Here is a 25,833-nt window from a genome sequence, read left to right on the forward strand (position 1 = left end):
GAATCAAAGACACTGGACCTGGCCCCTCAAGAAGCTTGTGAGGTACTTGGGCCGTGAAGAAATCCCTACGAGAGGAGAGGCGACAGTACACAGCCGAGAGCCCAGGTTCTAAGTGAGGCTCATGGACAGTACGAGTCTTTGTAGTTCAGGGGGAGTCAGACCACTTTTGGCTGCTGTGTGCTTGGGAAGGCTTCTCTGAGCAAGCAGAATTTGATGCTAACCTTGAAGAATGAAGGACCTTGCTGGGCCAAGAGGAAGAAGGTGGGTGTTAGAGGTGGGAAACAGATTCTTAATTATTAAGCAACAATTAATTTGTGCTGACAGCATGCCAGATGAATGCAGGACGTTCACTCATTTGTTTAAGCAACAAGTCCTGCATGCCTTCTGTGGTCCAGGCCTGTCCTAGGAGACGGGGGAACTTAGAATCTAGGCACTTTCATACATGTATGCCCCATTTTACAGAGAAGCAAACTGAGGCCCAGGGAGGTTAAATGACTTGCCCAAGGTCACCCAGCTGGTAAGTGGCAAAACTGGGGGTTTAATGTTGGTTTTCTGATTCTAATTGGGGTGCATTCTCTTGCTAATCGCTGCAGAGTGAAGGTATAGCAGGAAAAATGCACAAAACCCGTTTGGGAGATAAAATACAGGTCAGTTTATGAAAAACAAATTAGGCATCAGACCTGAGGTCTATTCTAGTTATCCAAGCCACATACCCTTATATAACAAAACAATCTGTAAGAAAAGATGACATTTCTGTGGTCTAAAATTTCATGCCTCATGCAAATGGTGTTAATTTTTTTCCTGCAAATTACAATCTGCATTGACATTATTAAGGAAATCACATGGACCCAGCAGAAAATGAAGAATCCAATTGATTATTTTTATTGTTGTAGAAGTCCTTCGTAGGCGGGCTGGGCAGAGACCCAATTTCATTTGCTTGCAATATTGCAAACACTGCTAATTGCCTATCCTTAGTAAAGGATAGAGACAAAGGAACAATCAAAGGTATTTATTAGAAATTCTGTTTGGACAAATTAGCTTCACATTTCAGTGGCCTCCATCTCGGTTCAGACCTCCCAAACTCCACACATTAGTGTTAATAAATGACAATCATGACTTCACCTTTCCTACTGTTTGTACAGTTGTTTCTGGCAATGTTGTAAAGTACCATTGAATTGATTATTTTCAGGCTGACTTTTTTTTTTTTCTGCAGAGCTTGAACTATTAGTGCATTGCCATTCAATCCAATTTAGTAGTTATGACAGTTGGAATAACTACATTGCATCTTAATGTGTGTGCCTCATGCATAAATCACATTGTTTGCCAAGCAATAATGAGCAGAGAAGCTGCTAGGAGACTGGGAATCAGTGCTCAATAGACAACGGGATCTTATAGATTGGAAGGTGGGAATTCACTGAACACCTGAGAGTCCAGTGAACTCTGGCTTCAACTCAGGGGCCCAGAGCCCATCAGAATGTGGGCCACATGGTCGGTGCTTAATGGATCTTTATTGACATGGCATCCTTTTAATGTTTATAAAAGTTGCCTTAACTCTCTAGTCTGATGCATGTTTTCTTTCTCTCTCTTTCTCATTCATTCATTCGTTCATTCTTGAAAACTCAGTGCTGTTGAAGGTATAAAGAATCATGCATAGTGTTTGCCTACTGAAGTATATTCCTGTAAAGGCTACAAAACCACTGCCCACTAATTCTAGTAGTACGAGGTGAGGAGTAGTCTACGGCATGAAAGCATTGCCCTTGGGAGAGGTGGCATGTGATAAACTTAGAACCAGACTCTAAGTTCAACTCTTGGCTCCTTCACTTACCAACCATATGACCTTGGGCAACTTGCATTAACCTCCCTAAGTCCTAGTTTTCTCATCTGTGAGGCAGGGATAAATCACACTTCATGATGGGGTTGTTAGAGGGTAAAATGCCTGGCACTCAGCTCAAGAAATGCAAGTTGTTATTATTATTATTATAATTAATTCTCAGAGTTCAGTCATTACTTCTAGCTCGGCAGCAAGGCAGGTGGTGGGGGTGGTTATCAGAGGTGACTTTAGGATGGGCCAGGCTTGCGTATGCTGAGCTGTGGGGAGGAGGCCGGCCTTTGGGGGACAGGAGCTAAAAGCCAGAGCCTGGGCAGATGGGTATGAGGAGAGTATAGGGTACAGCTCCCTCTGACTGGAGTGGGGAAAGTGAGAGGAGACTGAAAAAGTAGGTGAATCAGATCATGGAGGGGCTCGTGGATCCCTGCAGACTGGCATGTGGTTCAAATTTTCCCCAAAGATCAGGCCAGTCCTCATAGGTCAAGGGGAAGTGATGTGTGAAAATCTGTTGCTTGAGCCCTGGCCCTCCTGGAGATCATGTATTTTATGCTAAAAATGAAATTCTGTCACTGCTTAGCTGGGCAATTCCATAAATTAAAGCAAGCAGAAAACATAGGCATTTCCCAACTTTTCATCATCCCTCTTGGAGAGTCTGTGGGAACATCCACCAGGGGTAGTCAGGGTAGGGACATGTCTTCTACAAGCTTAAAGAAGATGCATTATCAATGATTTTGGAATCTTTTATTTTCCTCGGTGTGGAGTTTTGAGCCCTTTATGATGACACAGTGAATATTTTCCCCCAAATTAATCGATTTCAAAAGCACTTTGGCTTGTAAAATGTCTGGGAGCCCCGCCTGCATCTCCTCTCTCTCAGCCATTTCCAGTTCTCTCTGCAGGAGCTGGTCCGTTGGGGATGAGCTTTCTGGAAACGTGGGGCCCAGTCCCTAGACTGTGGTGGGTGTCTCACCCCTGCTTCCTTCTTTCACTTCTTTCTTCAGCTGTAGCGGGACTCACAGAGCCTCAGAAGCACCTACCCCGTCCTAAGATATACCTTGGCAGAGAAAATCAAGGCAGGTTTTGTTAAAAGGGGTAGGAGATGGCAGAGCCCCTTTCTTCCCTGGAAGAAACGCTACAGACAACCAGCTGGCTTCGTCATCCAACACCTGTGGACTTCAGTTGAAGGGGAAAAAAATCTTTAAAAGGAAAAGCTGAAGGAGCTTGGTGGGGATGCGCTCACTCAGAGCTCAGCGAACACTGACTGCCTAGGAGCGCAGCGTGGTGCCACTGTGGTGCAGGACCGACTGCTCTGAGACAGTGCTGCTCTTGACGGGCACAGAGTGAGTTAGAATGAGCCTGATTATTGTTGGAAGGCAGAAGAACCCTTGGCACAGTGTAATCCAACAGAAACACAAGGGCTACAGAGTTCAAGGCCGAATGGACTTTCCTCTGAACTGTCACCAGGCAGCAGCTGTAGCACATTTTATAGGCCCCCCCACAAACACGCGGATACATGCCATCCATTTGATTCTGACCACAGCCCTGTGAAGAAGAAGCTCTCAGCTTTGTTTCATAGGTGGGGAAACTGAGGCTCAGAGAGGTTAAACAACTTGTCCAAGATGTCACAGAGTTAGCACCTGGCAGAACCAGGGCTTCTGAGAGACCAACAGCTAAGCCTCCTCCGTGGCCCCATGCCGCTGTCTTGGGTATGCAGCCAGCCCAGTGGGGCCCAGACCAGCTGATGGGTTAACCCCCATGTATTCGATTCTTAGTGTGAATCGCTGTAACTCTTTGGGCCTCAGTTTACCCAGCTGCATGAAGGAGGGGACTGACTCCAACTTGCACCCATGATGCTAGCCCCAAAGGAAGGCATAACTTCTTGGCACACAGAAGAAATCAAGAGGAGCCAGCTTGTATTGCTTCTGGGAACTGTATCCCTTGCAGGATAGTCTGTAAAATGTGATATTAGACTAAATGGGACAGAAAAGGAAGCCTCCTCGTACCACATGTCTCCCCTGCACATCTCAGTAGGCTCTGCTCTGAGGGAACCTAGCCGGCCTTCTTCCTGCTTGAGCTCTGGGGGCCACCCGGCATGCTGCTGTTCCAGAGACTTGGAGAACCTGGGCACCAGAGCAGACGGTTCTAGGCTGGAAGCTCAAGTCCATTACTTATTTCTGTGCTGATCACGTAGCCCACCTGAGACTCAGTGTCATCATCTGTGAAATGGGGGCACGTAGGAATACCCTTCTGCCAGGGTTGTTGTGAGAAGTGAGACAATGCATGGACTGTGCTTGGCATGCTGTCAGCATAAGTGTCCCCTACATGATCTGTCACTTTTATTGCTAATGTTTGTTCAGTGCTCACCCTGTGTGAGGCACTGTGCTGACCACTTTAAATTAACTCACTCAGCCCCTTTAAATGACATAATGCAGACGAAGAGCTTCACACAGTTCCTGGTCCACCGAAAGTGCTCACAGTGGTACTTATTGTAGTGTCTTGTCCAGGTAAACCTGCCCGGGCCTGGGCCCTGGCCTGGGAGCTGCTGTCATGGGGACCAAGTGCCATGATTTGGCTCACGTGGTCCTTCACCATCTCCCTTTGTTGTAAAGTCATTTATTGCTCAAGGCTTAGCACAGAGGCCACCTCCTCACAGGTCTGTGGTCACTGGTGGAGACAGACACGTGAACCAGCAGTTGCATTGTAGCTGCAGGGGTGCCTCAGCTGGGGGGAGTGTGAGGTGTGGTCACGGAAGCGGGAGGGGGACAGTCACCTCTGATTTGAAGGCCAGAGGGTCAGGGAAGGTGTGATGGAGAGAAGAGACTTGAGGTGGGTCTTGAAGGAAGAACAAGCAGAGGAGAGGAAGGAGGGCATATTCAGGAGGCTGTAGGTCCCTGGTGATGGCCAGTGAGCAGGCGGGGGGAGGGGGGAGGGCCTTGGTGGCCAGGCTAAGTTGTGTTTTCTCCAGAGGCCATGAAGAGCCATTTGATGGATGTTAAGCAGGGAAGAAACATGATTGACTCTGCCTCATCAGCAGATCACTAGGATTTCAGGGTGAAGGGTGGATGGGAGAGGGTGACCTGCTAAGGGCCTGGAGCAGGAGTGCAGGGAAGGGGGAGTCAGGGTGTGAAGAGGACAGCAGCGACAGGGATGTAGGGGAGGGAGGTGGTGAGATAGGTCAGCGAGTGAAGGTCGGCTGGACTTAGTGACTGGCTGGTGCAGAGTGAGGGAGAGAGAGCGTCCACACTGACTTCCAGCGCCCCGACTCGGGAAGGAATAACAAGGGAGAACTGAGAAGGGGCCATTAGATGTGGTGTTTGAGAGATCACTGCTTTCCTCAGCCGGGGCAGTTCAGTAGACAGAGATGGGCACCTCTCCGCTTTGGCCGCTGGACTGAGGCCTTGAGTCCCTGGGACCTGGAGACTTGCCAGCCCGCTCTGGCTGTCCCAGTGTGCGAGTGACTTTGTGTCCTTGAGGATATGAGAGTGGAGCTGAGGACTCGTGGGTGCTTAGCCTGGGTGGAGGGACCAAGAGAGTCTGAGGAAGCTGTTACCCTCGCAATGACCTTTCACGCCTTCACGGAGGAGACTGAGCTCTTTGTGTCCCTGAATGCCAAACTCTGACACGAGTGACAGCCAAAAGGAGGCAGGCCTGGGATCAGCATAAGGCGGACTTTGTTTCCTTGTCTACAGGATGGTGTCAAATTGTCCACACTTTTTCCTGCTCTTAGCACAGGGGATGTGCTCCCTAGCAGTCAGGATGCCCCCAGAGAAGGGGTCCCCACCTCCTCCACCTAAGGTCCCCACGCTCCCTGCCCCAGTCCCTGGACCTCCCAGCAGAGGATATCCTCACAATGGATATAGAAGGACTTCAGATTAGGTGGCTTAAGTGTTACCCTCCCCATCCAAGGCTACGCCATTCCTGGGTCAGTAGATGGATCTAGTGTAGCTGCAATGCATTTTAGCTGACAGCGGGTCAGGAATCAAAAAGGTGACGATTTTTGTTTTAACCAGATTTGCTTCACCGTGAGACATAGAGAGAATGTCAGATGGCTGTAGTCCACCAGAAAGACTGGATGGCCTGGCCCTGGCGTGTTGAGGTTGGGGAGGGCCAGGACCCTTCATCCTATGGGAGGCAGTCTTGTACACAGGAGTGAGTGAGAGATCTGGGGTCAGGGAACCTGGGCTGAAGTCCATCTTTATCCCTTAGTAGCTCTGTGACCTTGGACAAGTCACGTTCCTCCTCCTCAGCGTTGTTGAAAGGAAGGTAGGAGACGATGCAGGCAGAGCCCCTCCCTGCACTTGACATAAAGGAAGTACGCAGGAAGCCATCACCGAGTCTATAGCTGAACCAGCTGACGTGAGAAAAGTATTAACTGGAACAGCTTCTTCTCCTCCCACCTACCGGCTGCATCTTCGGATGCCGTCCCCAGACATTTCCCCTGGAGTTCTGTCTGTGGGTTGTCATTTTGTCTGCTTGCTTTTCATCCTCCTGAAGTCTCGCTAATCGCACAGGAAGTGGGTGGGTAATGGGCCGCTCTGTTGCTCCACTGGCCTCCCAGTGAGCCGTACTGTTTTGCTTTCCTCACCACGGGGGCTTCTCACACCCTCTAATGACTGTTTTCCTTTCAGAAATGGCATATTTTTAGACAAAAGCATTTCCTGTGGCTCATCTCCGACTCTCTGGCAGATCTCCGATTTCTCGTCAGTGTTTCCCGCCTCTCTCTGGTCACATAAAACCCACCCCAGCACCACGTGCACTGGAAATGCCAGAACCACATGCTCCCAGCAGCCTTCTCTGCTCTGAGCTGACACCCTGTGCTCAGGGACTGGGGCCCTGGCCAGGGCGGGGTCATCCTTGGTCGAGGTGTTGGGTCCGAGTAGCTGGGACTGCAGGGGATGCTTCCTCTGGCTGCTGCCCTGCTCTCTCTGGCTGTCCAGCTCCCCTCTGCCGATGTTGGAGGGTGGGGGTGGGAGTGGGGTGTTTCAGAGTCACCCAAAACACTCACCCTTCTTAGTCAAACCCAAACTGAAATGACCCCCTTCCTCTTTTATTAATAGCATAGTCAGGCATACCTGGGTGTGACCTGGCCTCATGATGGCCTTGGGCACAAGCCAGATGCGCCCATCCAATGTGAGGGTGAGAAAGAATTACCCCCTGGTCCCTCTTAGTAACCAGTGCTGTGTGTGTGGTTGTGACCCTGGTGGGCCAGGGAGTAAGCTTAGGATCCTTAATATGCCAACATGCTCCTACAGCAATATTCCCTTATCCCTTCTAAGTTATTAGAAGGAAAATAAGAATGGTAGTGAGTCAGTGTTTAATGTTTATCATCCCTTGTCATTTCCTCTTTAGATCAAGCAGGACAACCCTGGGTGTGGACAGGAGAGGCTCAGCTGAGACATATTAAGTAAACACCTCGGCGGGAACCGTAGCAGCTGTGCAAATAAGTGGGCACGAGGTGGAGGGCTTACCCAGGCAGAGGACCCAAGGTTCACAGGAAGGAAAGAAACCAATTTAGCGGTAGTGGATTGTAAAGCACACAAGCCTTCATGTGGTGAAAATGTTCCCAGCCCAGCAGAGTCTGTGCGGGGCACCTCCATGGTTCTGGAGTTCTCAGTCCAGAACTGAATGCTAACTGCTCTGGGGAGGGCCTTTGTGTTATATTAAAAGTTCCCTGGGTGATTCCAGCGTGTGCCCAGGGGTGAGAACCACTCCACATTTTTAAAAACAAATTCCTGGTAAGGATACTGTCACAGGGCTGGAAGGGTTAACTCATGTTGGGGATCACACCAGGATTTGAGGACCACCCGTCTCAAGAGACATGTTATTATTCCGTAAAGCAGTGGTTCTCAAACCGGAGCTTGCATCAGAGTCCCCTGGAGGGCTTGCTAGAGCCTGGATTGCTGGGCCCCATCCCCAGAGTTTCTAATCCATTGGGTCTGGGACCCCAAAACTGACAAATCTGACAAGTTCCCGGGTGATGCTGATGCAGTGGGTCTGGGGACCACCGTTGTAGAGGACGCAGGTCTTAACTCTGAGAGGTGTTGCTGGAGAAGTGGAAAGAGTGTGAGTCTAAGAGGCAGAGGACCAGGATTCAGGTCCTGGCTTTGCTGTGGCTCATGCACAGGCTGTGTGGCGTGGGGTGAGCTGTGTGACCTCTCTGAACACAGTGTTTTCATCTATAATCTGGAGGTGAGATACTCATTTATTGCAGATACTCTCATTGGGTATTGATCAGGTACTGAGCATTTTTGATATATTATTTTGGTTGATTTCCTCAACATTTCTATAAAGTAGGTCCTATTATTCTTATTTTATAGGCTCAGAAACTGAAGTTTAGGAAGCTTCAGTGCCTCAAGAGCACTGTGTCAGAGGCAGTTTGGGCTGACCGCAGAGGCCAGGCTCTCAGCCGCTGAACCATCCTTGACCCTCGGTTGGAAACCCTGTGAATGTTAAGACTTGCCAAACAGTCTCAAGCTGTGTTCTTTGTAAGTGCTGAGCAGGGTTTGCTGTAAGGGATACCTGGTGGGTGAATCACTCCGCAACAGTGAGCAAACCCCAATTAATTCAAGTCTGGGCAGACTGGGAGGGGTTCCGGAAAAAAAACACAACAAAACACATCAATCACTCAGTAACTCTGTTTGAGAACGGGCCACTCAGATAAGACGTAGGCATTAATTAGGAGGAAAAAGGAGCAGAGCAAACAGCCGGTGGGAAGACCAGAGGCCTCTGCCGCAGGCTGCCTGAAGCCCAGGAAAGCTGCCTCCCAGAAAACGTGGCAGCAGATCACAAACACTGCAGCGGATTCGTTAAGTCAAAGCAGCCATCTTGGGGAAAGGGCATCTCTGAAGCAAGAAAAACGGGCTTTACACGAGGGGACCAAGAAAACCCATCAAGAGGACCCTGATACATGCAAATCAGAAATTGTGCGCTCAGGAGCAACTCAGGGGAGCTTACAGAGATAAGGAGCCTATAGTCAAAGTTTCTGCACCTCAGACCAGGAAGCCCCTGAGAGCTGAGTGCCTTTTGGTCACGGGGAACGCGATTCCATGTTCGGGGGCGGGTGAGACAGATGGTCACTGAAGGCCATTGCAGCTCTTCGTTCCAGTGACCCTCTGGCAGCTGGATGCACGCTTCACAGGTCCACCAGATTTCGTTCCCAAAGTCAGCAAGCATTTGGGTAGGAATACAATGAATGAAAAAAATTCAACTATCAGAAACAATCTGATAACATTTCATGCCAAAGTCTATTCGGAAAAAAGTTGTTACAACTATCACACACGGGTAAGAATGTTAGGTAACAAATTGCTTTATAAAAAACAAGAAATGGGATTGGTACGAGGGGTCAGATAAGGCAATGGATGTCTAAAAAGTGCTTTGAAAACTTGAACTGTTATTCATTAGAATAAAGTCACCACAAAAATTGAGATAATATTCTGAATGAAGAGATGTGAAAAGTGACTTTCCTTAGTAACTGCAGTAACTACCATATAAGAGTTTTATTAGATCTGGAAAGATAAGAAAGAATTCACATTCATTTTAGGAGGTAAGATGCTCGCTGCTGGTAATGATGAACTGGGACCCTGTGAATGGGCAGAAAAGTAGCAGATGAACTTCAATATGGACAAAGTCACGATGTGTTTAGCAGTAAGTAACCCAAACAACGTATGAAGTGGTTGGCTCTGATCTAATGGGTATTGTAGGGAAGCAAAACTTGCCACCCCAAAATGTCTCTTTGGCATGCAGATTATTTTGAGTTGAAAATAATCAAGGCCCTAAAGATTCAGGAAGAAACCTTGACTTTCCCCCTAACTGCCTAGAATTTGGATAGAGGGCCTGTTTCCAGAACAGAGCTACTCAACAGAGATCTCTATGAAGAATACAGGCTAATTGTGGTGGGGAAACTGCACAGATCCTAGAGATCAGTGTCCCCTCTATGTCCCATTGTCTCTGTGTGGTTCAGTCAACATTCGTTTACCAAACATTTGCTTTTCCATCTTCATGTAACTTGCCTTCCTCCCCTTTGAAGTCCCAGACCACTAACTACAACCTCCCCTTTTGTCTTTATTAAAGACAGTTTTTTTTCTTTTTTTTTTTTTGAAGTATAGTTGGTTACAATGCATCAATTTCTGGTGTACAGCATAATGTCCCAGTCATACATACATGTGCATATACTCATCTTCACATTTAAAGATAGTTTTTAAGGTGAAGACTTTGGCCATTTTGGCGAGTTACTCAGTTTTTTTGGGTCTCTCCCATGTATACATGTTATGAAACTTTTGTTTGATTTTCTCCTGTTAGTTCGTCTCCTGTCAATTTAATTCTTAGACTGACCAGAAGAACCTAAAAGGGTTGGAAAATTTCCTTCTCTCTGCATAAACGTGAGAAAGATTTTGGTCTTTGCAGCCTGTTTCTCACCTGTGATGTCAGTTTGGTCGAGAAAGCTGACAAAGCATTTAAAATAACTTTAGATCCTTAGCATTTAGGGGCCATGGTAATAGTGTAGTCTATTGGTTAATTTTAATATGTGAGAAAACTGAGATCCAGAGAGCTAAGTGGCTTGTTGAATGTCCTATAGCTAATTAGAGAATGCAGTGTATCCAAGATGGGAAGCATTAGTCTACCTTTCATAACAATAAGCTATCTGATAAAGGCCACCTTAAAGAGGGTGGGGAATTTCTAGAACGTTTCTAGGTTGATGAGATGGAAGGCTGATCAAATGCTCCTACAAAATGCTGGATTGTGTTGCTGTAAAAGACAAATCATTGAGCTGGATAGACACCTCCTGACTGGTATAATTTTCCAAATTATCTTATGTAAGCGATTTCTAATAAATCACGCAGACAGGACTTCACAGTGTAATCACAAATGAGTTTGGAACAGGCATAATGATGACAGCCCAAACATCTGTTGACTTTGGGAACAAGTCTCTATATTTTAGAACTGGCATTTAATCATTAGGAGATGGGGCTTGATAGAACTTCAGAGGATTTTTAGATACACAACAGAATATCTAACACCTTGGCCTCTGTGTTAATTAGAAGCGACAGACGTCAAGGGCTCTGTGTCTCTGTCTAGTTTCGTGGAACCTGTATGTACCTAGTTTGACCACACAACACAGAGAGTAGAGAAGATGAGAGGACAGAGAGCTTGGCACTGTTTGGATGTGATATTGCTGATGACTGCATTCTCTGACTCTAACTTCCCGGTCCCTGGGTCCCCAAGGCTTGTCTGAGCCTTCCCGCACTTGCTGATTTCCCAGGCGCCTGAATGCCTGGCCCAAGCTCTTCTCCTGTTCCCTCCAGCTCACTGTTTCCTCTTTGAACTCCACCCTTTAAAGATCTGATCCATGATGCCGCTGGGCTCACCCCTCACCCCTGCTCCTTCGTTGGACTTTTGGGCTTTGTCTCTTCTGTCCAGCCCAGCCCTGCATTCAGTAATTTCCTATAATAATTATTTCATTGGTCACTTTAATCTCCCATTGAAAACCTTTCCCACTTTCATGCGGAATTTCATGGAACTCTTTCTAAATGTGCTTTTCAAAATCTTAACCTTCATCTGGACTGTGTAAGAGCAGCCTGTGTCAGAAAGCCAGGTGTAAAAACCATTGGAATAAATAAGCATAAATTGTAAAGCAAATATAAATCAATCAGTGGGCACATCCTGCTCCGGAGGGCAAAGAGCTGAGGTTAGGGAGGCAGTAGAGTAGAGGGAATTGATATTTTCTGGTTGGAAGGATGGGAGCAACATGGGCAAATGTGGGGCATGCATGACAGAGACTGTTCTGGTCCCCAGAGGGACGAGACACAGAAACTCCAAATGCCCAGAGAAGTGACAGGGCTGCAGTAATTGGGCTTTTCTTCACTCCGGAGCAAACCAGCAACAGTAATATTCTTTTGTTTCCGCTTTAAAGGTAAAGTAGAAGAAAGGCCCCCCACCTGTTTGGGTGCCTGGTGAAGCCACTGAAAGTTCTAGAATCAACTCCAAGAAGGTTGAAGGTGAGTTAAAAAATTGCCTTCTACACACATCTGAGAGGCTCACGTACCGGCTTAGGCTGCGGTGCACGGCAACGAAAGAACAGGGGTCCAGACGCTTTCTGTTCATATGTCTTTAAATCTTACTCTAAATGAAATGCTTTGCGTGTCCTAGTTAAGTTTTGTCACTATGCTCTCTTTTACTGAAAAGCCCTGTTAAGCCCAGTTGTGTGGGGAAGCAGGCTGGTATTTGGCTCTGCTAACCCTGGGGAGGGGAGTTGGGGGTCTGTGGGCCCAGCGCGGTCATTCAGGTGGCACCTCTCACCCGAGGGGGCCGTAGCACTTCCATGACCGCCATCACCAGCCTAGGGAACGGTCACTACAAAAGCCGCGGTACTTAAAGCCGGAAAGGGATACCTCTATTGGGAGATGAAAACTCAAGGAGGCAGCAAGTGTGTGTTCCTTTCATCATGATCTATTTAACACAAAATAGTGCTTTTGGCAATATTTTCCCCAAAATGAAAGCTTTGGGTTTCAGATGGGGTTATTTGCCTTTCATCTGCATTTTCTCTGCTGTTCTATTTTCTGATCCATTACTTTCATCTTGGAAACCTGTCATTGTGACTCTTGTATCAATGTAACTATCACTCAAAAAGCTTTTTACTCTTTGGGTCAGAAGTGCTTAATATCAGGCAATTTAAATGATTTTCTGTGTATTGACCTCATATTTGAGAGTCATGCAGGATGTACTGTGAAATCAAATGTTCAAAGATAATGAATACCTTTGTTTGATGTTTTTTCCCCCTTAGGTGAGACAACAGTTGAGAATCCTAAGGGACTGATGGAAAACTGGAAAAGCTGGTAAGTACCCCATGCTGGGTCCCTGAGGGAGAGAGCGGGAGAGGGGCTGGAGAAATGGACTGGAGAAGATGGCTATGTGCTCACCCTCAAGGCAGAGAGGAGACCTGATGGGTTTTCCTCTCTTTCCGGGTGAGAGGAGGAGTGTGGCTGACCCAGGCTGATGGCAGGGGCTCAGATGGGTTACAGGAGTTGGGGCAAGAGGGTAGGTACTATAGCTTGAAGGTGAGCAGTGGGCACAAAGCTAGAGTCAGGCTGGGCTGTTGCATTGTGGGTTCACCACAGCAAGAGAGAGGTGAAGAGGGGTGGGGCGGGGGACTGGGAAAGAGCAGAGCAGATTTTGCAAGCTTGACTTGGTCTGGGACATAGACCTCTACAGTGGCAAAAATGTTTTTGATAAAGCTTCCTTTTAAAGACTTCAGTTAAGGGGGAGGGTATAGCTCAGTGGTAGAGCACGTGCCTAGCATGCATGAAGTCCTGGGTTCAATCCCCAGTACCTCCATTAAGTAAATAAATAAACAAATGATTAAATAAACCTGATTCCACCCACCCCCATAAAGACTTCAATTAGCCAATTAAAATATTTACAGAACTTTCCCTGGGAGTAGGTCTCCAGGTTGTAGGAACCCAGAACTTAAACTTTAAATATCCCACTGAAGGGGCTGATCTCTAGTTTTCCAGTGAGACAACTGGTCAGAAAGGACAAGGCATTAGAATGAGTGTTAAAGTCTGGGACAGACCAGGAAAGGGGCACACCTCCTTTCATCCTGACCACAGCTGATGTGCTTACATGAAGAGGCTGGAGCTCAGAGAGCATTAGGACTTCCCCAAGTGGGCAGTGTTGGAACCCAAATACAAACTCTGGTCTGTGGACTGGAAAGCCACTCTCTTTGCACATCACCACATTGGCTTAGAGTCGGGATTCTTGGGTCTGAATCCTGGTCCTGCCACTGACTAGCTGTGTGATCCTGAATGAGTTATGTCGTCTTTTGAACCTTAGCTTCCTCATCTGATGAATGAGGAGCATAAGATTATTGGGTAGATGAAAGAAAATGGTTCAGGCCTGGGGTTTAAGCATGATGCCTGGTGCCCTAAGGGCTCAAAACAATTTAACTGCAATTATCAAAGAAATGAAGATCAAAACTACAAAGAGGTATAACTTCATACCGGTCAGCATGGCCATCATTAAAAAGTCCACAAATAATAAATGCTGGACAGGGTGTGGAGACAAGGGAACCCTCCTACACTGTTGATGGGACTGTAGTTTGGTGAGGTCATTATGGAAAACAGTACAGAGATTCCTTAAAAAACTAAAAATAGACTTACCATATGATACAGCAATCCCACTCCTGGGCACATACTGGGAGAAAACTCTAATCTGCAAAAAGATACATGCACCCCAATGTTCACAGCAGCACTATTTGTCATAGCTAAGGCATGGAAGCAACCTAAATGTCCACTTACAGATGGCTGGATAAAGTTGTGGTATATTTATACAATGGAATACTACTAAGCCATAAAAATAATAAAACAATGCCATTTGCAGAACATGCATGGACCTAGATTATTATACTCAGTGAAGTAAGTCAGATAGAGAAAGAAAATGCCATATGATATCACTTACATGTGGAATCTAAAAAATATGAGACAAAGAACTTATTTACAAGACAGAAACAGACTGACAGACATAGAAAACAAATTTATGGTTACCAGGCAGGGGAGGCAAGGGAGGGCTGAATTAGGAGTTTGGGATTAGCAGATAAAAACTACTATATATAAAATAAACAACAAGGTCCTACAGTATAGCACAGGGAACTATATTCAGTATCTTATAATAAGCTATAATGAAAAAAGTATATGTGAATATATATGTATAACTCAATCACTATGCTGTACACCAGAAACTAACACAACATTGTAAATCAAATATACTTCAAAAAAGAAAAAACCAAGTTAGCTGCAAATAGCACAGTATTCAGAGAAAAGGGGGTATCAGAAGCCTCTAGGGGTAGGGCGTGAGGCCTGAATCAGACTTTAGCAAGTGGGTGAAAGCTGACAGACATGAGCTCAGAGGAGCAAAGTGGAGGGAGACCACCATTTGAATCAAGTGAAGGAGTAAGGGGAGACGGGGGGAGAAATGAAATAATAAGGCAATAAAAGACGGGTGTTTGCTGGTTGGTGGGTTGGTCAGTTTAAACTCCTCCTCAGGTCAAATGGTGTAATGAGGCTTGGGGGGATCTGACTGCCCCCTGGGGAGACCAGGATGCCATCTTTGGCCCTGAGACAAAACGGCCTCTGCGCATCCTGAGAGAAAGGGTAAAGGACGCTGGTGTGTGTGTATGTGTGTGTGTAACTGTAATAAGCAGAGAAGTAAAGGAGTGTGGTGTGGGTGAGGGGGTGATGTTTCTGGGCCAGTTCCTGCCATGCTTTCAGTGGATTAAAAATTGTAACTACCACCTTTCCTTACTTTTCTCTCTTCTCTCACACACAGAGCACCTGGTACAGGGCCTGATCAGACATATTTAAAAAACCAGGAGTCTCTGTGTGTTCAGTGGATGCTACAAACCCCACCCAACACCTGGCTTTGCTTGTGTAGGTTGTAAGGAAATGTGGACCCAGACACTCAGCACCTCCCTTCTCTCCTCTTGGTCCCCAAGCTCCTGCCTGATGTGGACCAGTGGTGGCACCTGCTCAGGGCCCAGGGGAGCCACAGCCCAGGAGTCTCCTTTGCTCTCTGTCTTCCATGGTTACTTCGCTGGCAGGCAGCAGGGAGGAACCAGCTCTTTGGAGCCTTCCTGACAGTCAGCTGTGGGGGCGAGGGTCTGGCTTCTGTCCCTCTCTCCAAACCATCTGAGTGTAGGGAGAGCACAGACAGCTTTCTCTGACCCACTGAGTCACACTGACACGCTTCTTTCTCCTTCCGAGTCCACTCACATATGTCCTCATGGTTCTCTCCACTGCGGAGGTGGGGCAGGCACTAGAGATCAGTGTTCAGGGGGTCTGAGCCCCTTTCCCAGGTCACAGAGCACTTTGCTGCTGGAACCCAGACTCAGGCCCCGCCAGCATTCTTTGTGCTGAGCAAGCAGCGGTCAGGACCCTGGGGTACATGACATGGGATTTCCCTGCCCCCTCGGTCATCCACAGAAGACAAGAACAAAGCAGTCAGACAGGGAGGCCCTTTGCCAGTGTGGGGCTCATGCATCACCGGGGGAGCTGGTCCCTGGCTTTCACCCTGTACCAGGCAGCTGGCCCCAGAGCTGCTCCACTGGGGTCCCTGCTGGGAGGGAAGACTTGGAATCAATTTCTTGGATTCTCCTGCAAAAGCAAGGACTTCAAAAGCCAGGCTGAGTCTGCAGTGTTCTGGGGGCTACTTAGCACCATGGGAATAACTCAGAGCTGTGCAGGTGCTGATGAGCACCAAGACAACCCCGCTGCCCTGTCTCGGCAGGCCGGGCCCAGTGCAGGGGCGGGCGCTGGTCCTTGCGGTGGTTCCGCGGGTCTGCTCCCTCTGCCTGGGCCTGCAGAGGCCGGTGGGCTCCCTCAGACAACCTGAGAGGGCAGGATGATCTGGAAGGCCTCTGAGCCAGAGGTGTGCCTCTCCTACAGAGGAGGAGGAAGCCAAGAACTGCAGGCGAGAAAATCAGACTGGCAATTACCCTGCTCCACGGAGCCTTACCTCTGAGGTAGTGTCTTGGGCACAGCTGGCTTATCCCTGCAGGGCCTGGGTTCTGTCCTCTTGTGCTTAGAATTAATTTGAGTGGGAACAGAACAGAGGGAGGAACGCTTATTTCCTTGGCTTTGGTCTGGGGTCCACTCAGGGAAGAAATGTGTGTGTGTGTGTGTATGCGTGTGCGTGTGTGTATGTGTGTGACCATAAACCAGTGGAATGGATTACAGACAAGGCAGAAAGCAGACCAGTGATATCAACTCTTTAAGACAGACACAAAGAGCCTTTACGATAAACACTAGATGTGAATTTCTTTAGTGGGACGGGTTGGAGGCAGAAGGACCCCTCTCCTAGACCCAGTTGTTCATTCATTTATGCAATCAATTATGTTAAATTACTCAACAGCAGTTATCTAGCACCTACTATGTACCATGCACTGTGCACAGACTGGACTAAGACTCAGCCTCTTTCTGCCTTCTAAGTGCTCACAATCTTATAGGGAGGGTGGAAATATTAACAAGCAAAGAATACAATAAATACAGTGTGATACATGCAAGAAATAGGTACATTGGTGATAGAAGCAAAGGAGAGGTGGGCCTAACTCTGGGGGCAGAGGGCTGACACTCGGTATGCGGCGTGGATGAGGTGTGGATGTCAGATGGGTAAGAGGGGGAACAAGGGGCAAAACTCTGGGCGTCGGGGAGCAGGCCTGGACTGTGGGAGACAGTGGGAGGTAGGTGTGGACAGGCAGACAGAGCGGAGGGTGAGAGTTTTAAGGAGAAGCTGGAATCTGGAATTTGAAGGGAATTGGGACCAGGGAGAGGAGGAGGCTTCCTCGGATCAGTCACTGTGAGTGAAATGCAGAGGCCCAAGTGAGAGAGCTGTTCTTCCCTTCAGGACACAGGGAGAGGCAGGGTTTCGTGGGGATTAAGCACACGGGCTCTGCACGGAGACTGTCTGAGTTCAAATCCTGGCTCTGCCACTGGGGGCAAGTTACTCTGTGAACTTCACTTTCCTCACCATCCGTGATCCGGCAGCAGGGCTGTTGTGAAGATCAGGAGCCCTTGGCGGGGTAATGGGCAGAACTCTCTGCAGACGTTAGCACTTACTGCTGTCATTATCCCAGGCAATCCCTGAATGCTCTTTGCTTTTCCTTTGAAGCGTTTCTTGCATCTTGCTTTGACCCCGCTTTTGCAACAGTGACTGCCGTGTCCTCTGCACCTGCGTCTTGCCGCCTTCACCTCACATCTGGGTTTCGGCCCGTTTAGGAAACTGGCCTTGCTGGCTTGCTTTCTTCCCCTGCAACCAGCCTGTGGACCAGCCCCAAACCCAGACCCCTTAAGCGTCAAGTCGCAGTCACTTCTTTGCTCAAGAGCCTTAATGCTCCCTTTTTCAGAGATGCACCAGTCTGGCCCATTGTCCCTTCACAGATGAGAGAACCAAGACCAGAGGGGCTAAATGAGGATGCCCCTCTCTGAGCTGTTTGGTACTGGGTTCTTCTGCTCTTGATCCTGACTCCTTCCCTGTAACAGGTGGTCCTGTTTTTCCCACCGCCCTCGTCTGGTGCTCTGTAATCTCTCAGCTCCGGGGCTTCTCCAAACCCTCCGTGGGAGACACAGATACAGGGCAGAAAATGGACCTGCATGAGCCATACTGTCAGTCGCTTTGAGTTTGCATTCCAGCCCTCCCCTAACTAGCTGAGTGCCCTTGAGCAAGCACGGTAACTGTTGCGAGCCTCAGGTTCCTAATCATTGAGAGAGATGTTATGAGAGCTCCTCGTAGGCTGGGTGAGGGTGGGAGATGGGGTCATAGACTACGGGAAGGGCGTGGTAGTGTGTCTGGCACAGAGCGTGGGGCTCTGGAGTGTTGCAGCCCCTTCTCTCTGGTCACGTGGGTGGCCCCGGCCCCAAGAGCCCACCAAGACTGTCTGTACACGCTGCTCCCACTTGACCCCTCCTTTCCTTTCCACTTTACACCCCTAGTCACCCCGAGGGCTCAGCAACCCCCTTCCCCACGAGCTGTCCTCTGTGTTCTGAATTCCCCAAAGCTTCTACCTCACTGCTTTACATCCAGAGTTAGAACTCCAGCGAGAGGCCAAGCCCTCGTTTCAGAAATACGTTTTCAACATCCTCAAAGACAGAAGCCAGGCTGTTCGTGGGCCAAGGTGCTGGGAGCTGAGTGATTTTGGGCGTTTTAGAGTTGGTTGAATGATGCTCATTAGGAGTTGAAAAGACTTCCCGAGCAGACCCCAAGGGGCCGCACTCAGACACCCAATGGAAGGCATGAAAGCAGAGGGGCAGGACCTGCGCAGCCTTGCAGGGGAGCCCTCAGGATGAACCCCTTCTTAGGAAAATCGGAGGGGCCAGTTCTTGTCAGGTGTGAGCCCACTGCTCCCACGTCTGTCTGTTGTTCTGATCTTAGAGGAACCCAGGAGCCCCACCAGGGGCCGCCCAGGGCCTTTACAGCAAGGAGGAAGTGTGTCGTTTGCACAGGGCCTCAGAGGCCCTATGATAGCAATAGGGTAGCAGTCCCTCCCCAGCAGGTAAACTGAGCAGAGTCTGTTACAGTGCAGGCGGCCTTGGGAAGGGGTGTGGCTTATCAGGGGCTGTGGCTTATCCAGTGCACAGAACCGGGGCTGCTTTCCTCCCTCAGTGTGGGCCAAGCCAAGCCCACACTGGGGGAAATGCTTATTTGTTTTCTCCTAAATATAAAAATCTATTTATCTGACTTGAGGGGATACAAAACATCTGTTTGCTGGTAGACTGTCATCTTGTTTATATTTTCCATTTTTAGGAGTGGGTGGGACTTTCCTCCAGAAACTGCTAATTTCCTGAAAACCTGGACCAGACCTGGGACTTGTTATGTCTTTGTAGGTTTTATTTGGTTTATGTGTGCATATATTTATAGTTAAATCTCTAAAAGAGACCCCAAAGAGGGGGAAAAAAGCAATGAATCCAATTCTCCAAAGGCTTTGAAAAGATAGCTTCACTTAAACTTAGCAAAGGACTAAAATACAACCTCACCAGCAAATATTTACCCTCTATATGGGGATTATCCAAAGCAGGGTCTCTAATAAGACATTTTCTGCATCACTTCCTGCTCACTGGGAAAGGTCAAAGGTTGGCCACTAGATTTTTTAACAAGACTTCCCAGCAGTCTTCCTGTGCTGAGAGAGGACTGCCCCACCTTGAGTCTGCTAGGGCATTGGCTTTCAGTGACTGATAGCTCCCTTTGTCTCAGCCAAAGTAGAAAATAGAAATATCACCTAAAAAATGTGAAGCCAGCTCCCCCACCATCCTTCCCGTCTAGAATGTATTGCATCCACAGGCAAAGGGAAATTTATAGTCTTCTCAGCATTCTATGATCTATTACCTTTTCCTCTTAAATATTCATTAGAAAAATAATAAAGCCATGGACATAAGGACCTGAATGGTATTATTGATGGCAGGCTTTGGGGTTGAGCTAATGCGCAAATTAAATCATCTCCTAAAGATCAGGGAGATGGTTGACAAGGGGCTTTTTTTCAGAAGGTGCTGAAATCTCCTTTATCCTCATTCTTTTAGGACTGTGGGGTCGAGGACAAGGGACGGAGTGTACTGGAATGCAGATGGTGGTCCTCTGTGTGTAATCCCTGGGGCATAAGGGTGACTCCAATTCTACTGGGAAGAGCTTGGAAATAGGGACTTCTTTGGCTTCTGAGCTTTTCTCAAGGGGAAATGAACCAAGAGCGTTTTTCAGCTCTGGTGGAAAGCTGTTCTAAAAGCTGAAAGCATCCAAGACTGAGGGTTTAGACTAGGTGGGAAAGCCTTGAATGGGACATTCTTTGGAAGGTGTCACCGCAGATGTTTTGACTTGGAGGAAAGAGCCAGGGATGAGGACAATCTCTCTGCTATGAATGATAACAATGACATATACACTAGTTAGAGTGGACACTGATCTAAAGAACAATGCCAGTGGTTCTTGTTGTTTGCCTTCATCTCCCCAGGTTACGCTTTAATTACGCAAGGTGGAGGACATGGTGGGAACGCTATGCTGTTGGTTGAACCATCACACATGCCCACCATGCTCAGGGAAGTCCATTTCCAAACTTTAATGGTCAGTTTGTGAACTTCATATTTAGTTTGTTCAGGAGATGATCCCATTTAAACTTTTATTCTTTTAAGAAGCATGGCACGAGGTATACAGGTACAAATTTTCCTCTAGAAGTTCACCTGTCTCTGTAGTAGTAAAACTCTGAAATAGGTACTTATTTTTTTTTTAAAGCTTTCCAACTACTGGGGACAGCAAGGACTTTTGCCATTTAATTTTTGTTATTCCCCAGCTCATGAAAATGTATTTCTTAATCTTCCAGCTATAGATGTTCCCAATCAGAAAAAGCATAAACTTATATGTTCTCTGTACTCCAGTAACTTATAATTTAAGGTTAACAACATGGCATGTACACAGAGAGGTGTGCAGAAAATACCCAAGTAGTCAGCATCAGTGGCAGGATGAAGACACGGGCTTTGGTCCAGGAGGGAGAGGAAAAGGAATTGTGTGAGTCACAGGGGCTGCTAGGTATTTAGATGAAAGATGAAAATCCCCACTTTAGGGGGAGGGTATAGGTCAATGGTAGAGCGAGTGCTTAGCATGCATGAGGTCCTGGGTTCAATCCCTAGTACCTTGTTAAAAATAAATAAATAAACCTAATTACTTAACCCCCCCCAAATTAAAAAAAACCCCACTTTATATGTAGTTTGGTCAAATTTATATGGAAAAAATGACCAAGCCAGTGTTTTTAGCCCTTCTGATTACCAAATAAAATTATCTGGCTGGTTTGGCAAGTAAAGGTAATAACAGTGAAAATGACTGATCACGAAATGACATGACCTTAGTCAAAGAAAGGCTTTATGGAGAAGACAGCTTTGCAGGTCTCATCCACCACAGGTGAGGAGCGAGTGGTCCCATGCACTGAGGGAGCTATTCCAGGTGTGTGGTTTACAGAGGAGAAGCCAGGTCACATATAATAAGATGGGTGCCTTGTGGGTGCTCTTGCTTCCATGGGTAAACTTGAGGGAGGATTGAAATTGGCCATGCTCTGAAGCCCAGGACTGCTCAGCCTACCTGCCAGTGAGCCTCCGGGCTCCTTTTGATAGGGCTTAGATGCTGAGTAAGGGGGTACCAGGCCTGGGTGTCACCTCTGCTGGAGACCAGGGTCCACCCAGCTCTGCGCCCTTGGGTATAGTGCTTGGCCTCCTGAGTTTCTGTTTCCTTCTTAGTGGAATAAATGAGTTGGACTGGATGTTCTCCAGGATCCCTTCTAATTTTCTACTTCTATGAATCAGGTGTACTCTTAAAAACATCTACTTCTTCACTTGGGAAAATTGCAATGGTGAAGTCCTAGAAAGACAGAGAATCTCTCTCTCTCTCTTTTTTTTCCTTTTTCCAATTTGTTCTGCTTTTTTGAGTATGGAGGGGGAAAACTTTGCAAACTAGTACTTGAGGGATAAAAGAGAAAGAAGACACGTGTGTGAGGCCGAGGGGTGGGGGCAGACCCCCTCACGGAGAGCACTGCTTCAGGCCCGCAGGGCGGGGGCATTCGCAGTTGTCACCCAGGGGCTCCTGCAGTCTTCCCAGGAGAGGGGGCTCACCCCCTAGTCTCCAGTGCAGCCCTCCTCAGCGCCTCCCTCCCGGGGCCTCTGGGCTGCAAGGGGCCAGGTGGCCTCTTCTTGGCTATGGCTTCGGGTTTATCCCAGTGCTTTAGGGCTGCCTGCTTTTTGCCCTTTATACCTGCATGATTATCAAAGTAATACACACCACTTCAGAATAACAGGAAGCTACAGAAAAGTGCTAAGGAGCATGAAAACAAAATCAGCTCTAATCCTGTCACCCAGAGCTATTTACGTTTAAGTGCATTTTCTTCTAATGTATTCTTTTCCTTAACACAAGTGCACACATTTTGTAACCTGCTTTTTCTGTGCTCAACCTCATAGCACGTTTCCATGTCATTAAATGTAGCTGGGCCCACTTCATCCCCCACTGCTTCCTGTGCTGGCCCTCTCCTCTTGGTAGTCCTGACCGAGGCAGGGCGTGCCTACCTCTGCTCTTTTGTGCGTGCTGTTGACCTGTCTGAAGCACAGCCCCTCCCCATTCATTTTGAGTCCTATGGCTCTTTAGGGTGCTATGTCCTCCATGAAGCCTTCCAGGATATCCTGGAGGGCCCGCCTGATTGTCTCTCCATCCCTGACACCCCTCCCCTCTCCTAGACTCTGGTCCTCCAACACGTGCTTACTCTGGACAGTTTGGTCTCCTTTTATGTAGCTGCCCCACAGGCAGTAGAGTGATGGGAAATATTTAACATCGGCTCCCTGGAAAGAAATGTATGCATATGTATACATACGTAATTTATTATGTAGTCTATTAATATCAAGGCTATGTATTACACAGTTTATAAGGAATAATAAAATATTGAGTACTCTTTATTGTAAACTCCATATAGCCAGCTGGCTCTCACAAAACATTCCTGTTGACTTTTGCTGGACTTTTCTATCACTAGCCAGCCCCCTGGGTGCGAGTGATGAACGTGGATCGTTCTAATAGGAATGATAGTTGATACTTTCATTTACGTGGAGTAAGACAAAACAAACAATGAAGACCTGTTTCAGAACTTAAACCATTCAACAATGACATAAGCTGCTTCTCGGCTGTATCAGATGATTGCTTTAGAATCCTGGAAGAGCATCTCCTCAGTTTTTTGTGCTGTTTATAGTTGGAACCGCTACAGACACAGTACACTTTTCAGTTTAATCCTCATAGTCAACATTTTACCTTGATAGTTAAGGCTTTCTTAAGGGGCCTGCAATTTCTGGCCTGTCAAATCTGGCCCATCTCCTATTTATGTAAATAAAGTTTTATTGGAACACAGCCACATTCATTCGTTTATTGTCTGTAGCTGTGTTTGTGCCACAATAGAGAACTATGTAGTCACAACCGAGACCATATGACCTACAAAGGGGAAAATATTTACTACCTAGCCCTTACCGAAAAGGTTTGCTGATACTTGCTCTACATACTCAGCAAAACAATAAATCAAACCTTGATTAATTATTTTCATCTATATTTTTATGTATTTATTTATGTAAAATACATTTGTAGTGTTTGCCAATTTCCATGTGTAAATACAGTCATCATGTAGCTACCAGCGTGATGTTACTACTAAGGGGAGTTGGGAAGAGATGAACTTTGGCACATCAATATATAGTATTTCCATCATAAATCTTAGTAAATGTCAATAACGTCAAGAACAGAGATAATACTGAAATGTTGTAAAATAACTAGAACAGAGGAGTTTGAGTATTTACTACTGTTGTTTTTAACTTTATTTAATTGTAAGTTTCTAAGATTTAATTTTTATTTTTTATTTTTAAATTATTTTTAACTTTTTTTTATTGAGTTATAATCATTTTACAGTGTTGTGTCAAATTCCAGTGTAGAGCACAATTTTTCAGTTATACATAAACATATATACATTCATTTTTTAATCTGTGAGCTACCATAAGATCTTGTATATATTTCCCTGTGCTATATAGTATAATCTTGTTTATCTGTTCTGCATTTTGAAATCCCAGTCTGTCCCTTCCTACCCACTGCCCCCTTGGCAACCACAAGTTTGTATTCTATGTCTGTGAGTCTGTTTCTGTTTTGTATTTATGTTCTTTTTTTTTCTCTTTCTGTCAGTTTTTATGGCTGAGTAGTATTCCATTGTATAAAAATACCACCTCTTCTTTATCCAGTCATCTGTTGATGGACATTTAGGCTGTTTCCATGTCTTGGCTATTGTAAATAGTGCTGCTATGAACATTGGGGTGCAGGTGTCATTTTGAAGCAGGGTTCCTTCTGGATATATGCCCAGGAGCAGGATTCCTGGGTCATATGGTAAGTCTATTCCTAGTCTTTTGAGGAATCTCCATACTGTTTTCCACAGTGGCTGTACCAAACTGCATTCCCTAGCACAATCTACCCAAGCAATAGAAATAAAAGCAAGAATAAACAAATGGGACCTAATTAAACTTACAAGCTTCTGCACAGCAAAGGAAACCATAAGTAAAACAAAAAGACAACCTACGGAATGGGAGAAAATTTTTGCAAATGAAATTGACAAAGGCTTGATCTCCAGAATATATAAGCAGCTCATATGGCTTAATAAGACAAAACAAACAACCCAATCCAAAAATGGGCCAAAGACCTAAACAAGCAATTCTCCAAGAAAGAAATACAAATGATCAGTAAGCACATGAAAAAATGCTCAATATCACTAATTATCAGAGAAATGCAAATCAAAACTACAATGAGGTATCACCTCACACCAGTCAGAATGGCCATCATTCAAAAGTCCACAAATGACAAAATGCTAGAGAGGCTGTGGAGAAAGGGGGAACCCTCCTACACTGCTGGTAAGATTTAATTTTTAAATAGTGGCTGTGCTTAACAATCAGCTCACAAAATTCTTGAAAAAAAATTTTCTTTTTTTTACAAAAGTCTTGAAAATTTAACAACTGGCTCTATTGAGGGTGAGCACTTTGATCTTTGGTGGGGAAATATGATCCCAGCCCATCTGGGTGGAACCCCAGCCCTGGGGGCAGTTCTGCCCTGGATAAGTGCATGCAAGGGTCTCATGGTCATCATAAGTCTCTACTTAAACTTGAAGAAAGAAGCCTCTTGTGTGTAGCAGGGGCTCCAATCCCATCTGTTGATCAGAAAATTGCCATGCAGTCTGGCCATTGTCGGAAGTTTAACCGTGAACCTCCACCCACCATGTGTGGAAATGAGTCATTCTGGACAGAGCCATCCAGAAGGCACAGATGGTGCCCTGACCCTGCACGACCTGGGATGAGTATTCTATGAGGCCAGAGCACAGGGTCTAGCCAGTCAGCCCTGTCAGCTCATGCCCAGCTTTTTGCTTTGGAAGTACCAACTTATATCCCCTCCCCTGCCCCTTCCCTAACCCCAGAAAAGCAGGAGGGGCTGGCTGACTAAAGCCACCTCAGAGTTCCCTGGGGTCATGTGGCCTCGGCCTGGGAAGACAGTGGTTACGACCCCATGATGTGAACCAGCTGGTGTTTTCTTTAAGGTAATCCCGTGCCCCAAACCCTCCACTGTCAGCTGCTCCGTGGCTTTGGAAACAAGCATTTTCCCGGTGAGCTGCTTTGAGTCTGTTTAAAGCTGCAAAACAAGTGTGCTGAGGCACTGCATGAACCAGCAGGGAGAGGACCGGTGCCGGAGCTGTAGGGCTGGTGCCTCTTCCACCGCCACCACCAGGCATGTGAGGTTGAGCTTGTCACTTAACCCCCTCGAGCCTGTTTCTTTTAGGTTAAATGCCTCACAGGATCACTGTGAGGTCGAGATAATATACGTGAACACATGTAGCAAAGAGCAAGTGTAAGAGGACAGTGAACAGAACTGGCACCAGAAGATCTGCTGGAAACACTTTGTGCTAAGTGACCCATACTCTCTAAAGAGATCACCCCCAAATC

The 25,833-nt window shown here is 46.9% G+C and overlaps 2 protein-coding genes across 2 annotated transcripts in view; one reads left to right on the forward strand and one right to left on the reverse strand.

Moving 5' to 3' along the window:
- LOC116277994 (uncharacterized) overlaps positions 1-25,833 on the forward strand; it is a 246,210-nt gene that overhangs the window by 93,073 nt on the left and 127,304 nt on the right. The window contains exons 2-4 of the mRNA XM_072962343.1: positions 9,366-9,469; positions 11,736-11,820; positions 12,606-12,657. The gene's annotated coding sequence lies outside the window, so the exon portion shown is untranslated. The remainder of the gene's footprint in view (positions 1-9,365; positions 9,470-11,735; positions 11,821-12,605; positions 12,658-25,833) is intronic.
- The window catches only part of LIPC (lipase C, hepatic type), a 150,072-nt gene that overhangs the window by 87,572 nt on the left and 36,667 nt on the right, over positions 1-25,833 (reverse strand). The window lies entirely within an intron of this gene.

The sequence above is a fragment of the Vicugna pacos genome, chromosome 6, assembly GCF_048564905.1.
Source record: "Vicugna pacos chromosome 6, VicPac4, whole genome shotgun sequence".
Classification (NCBI taxonomy): domain Eukaryota; kingdom Metazoa; phylum Chordata; class Mammalia; order Artiodactyla; family Camelidae; genus Vicugna; species Vicugna pacos.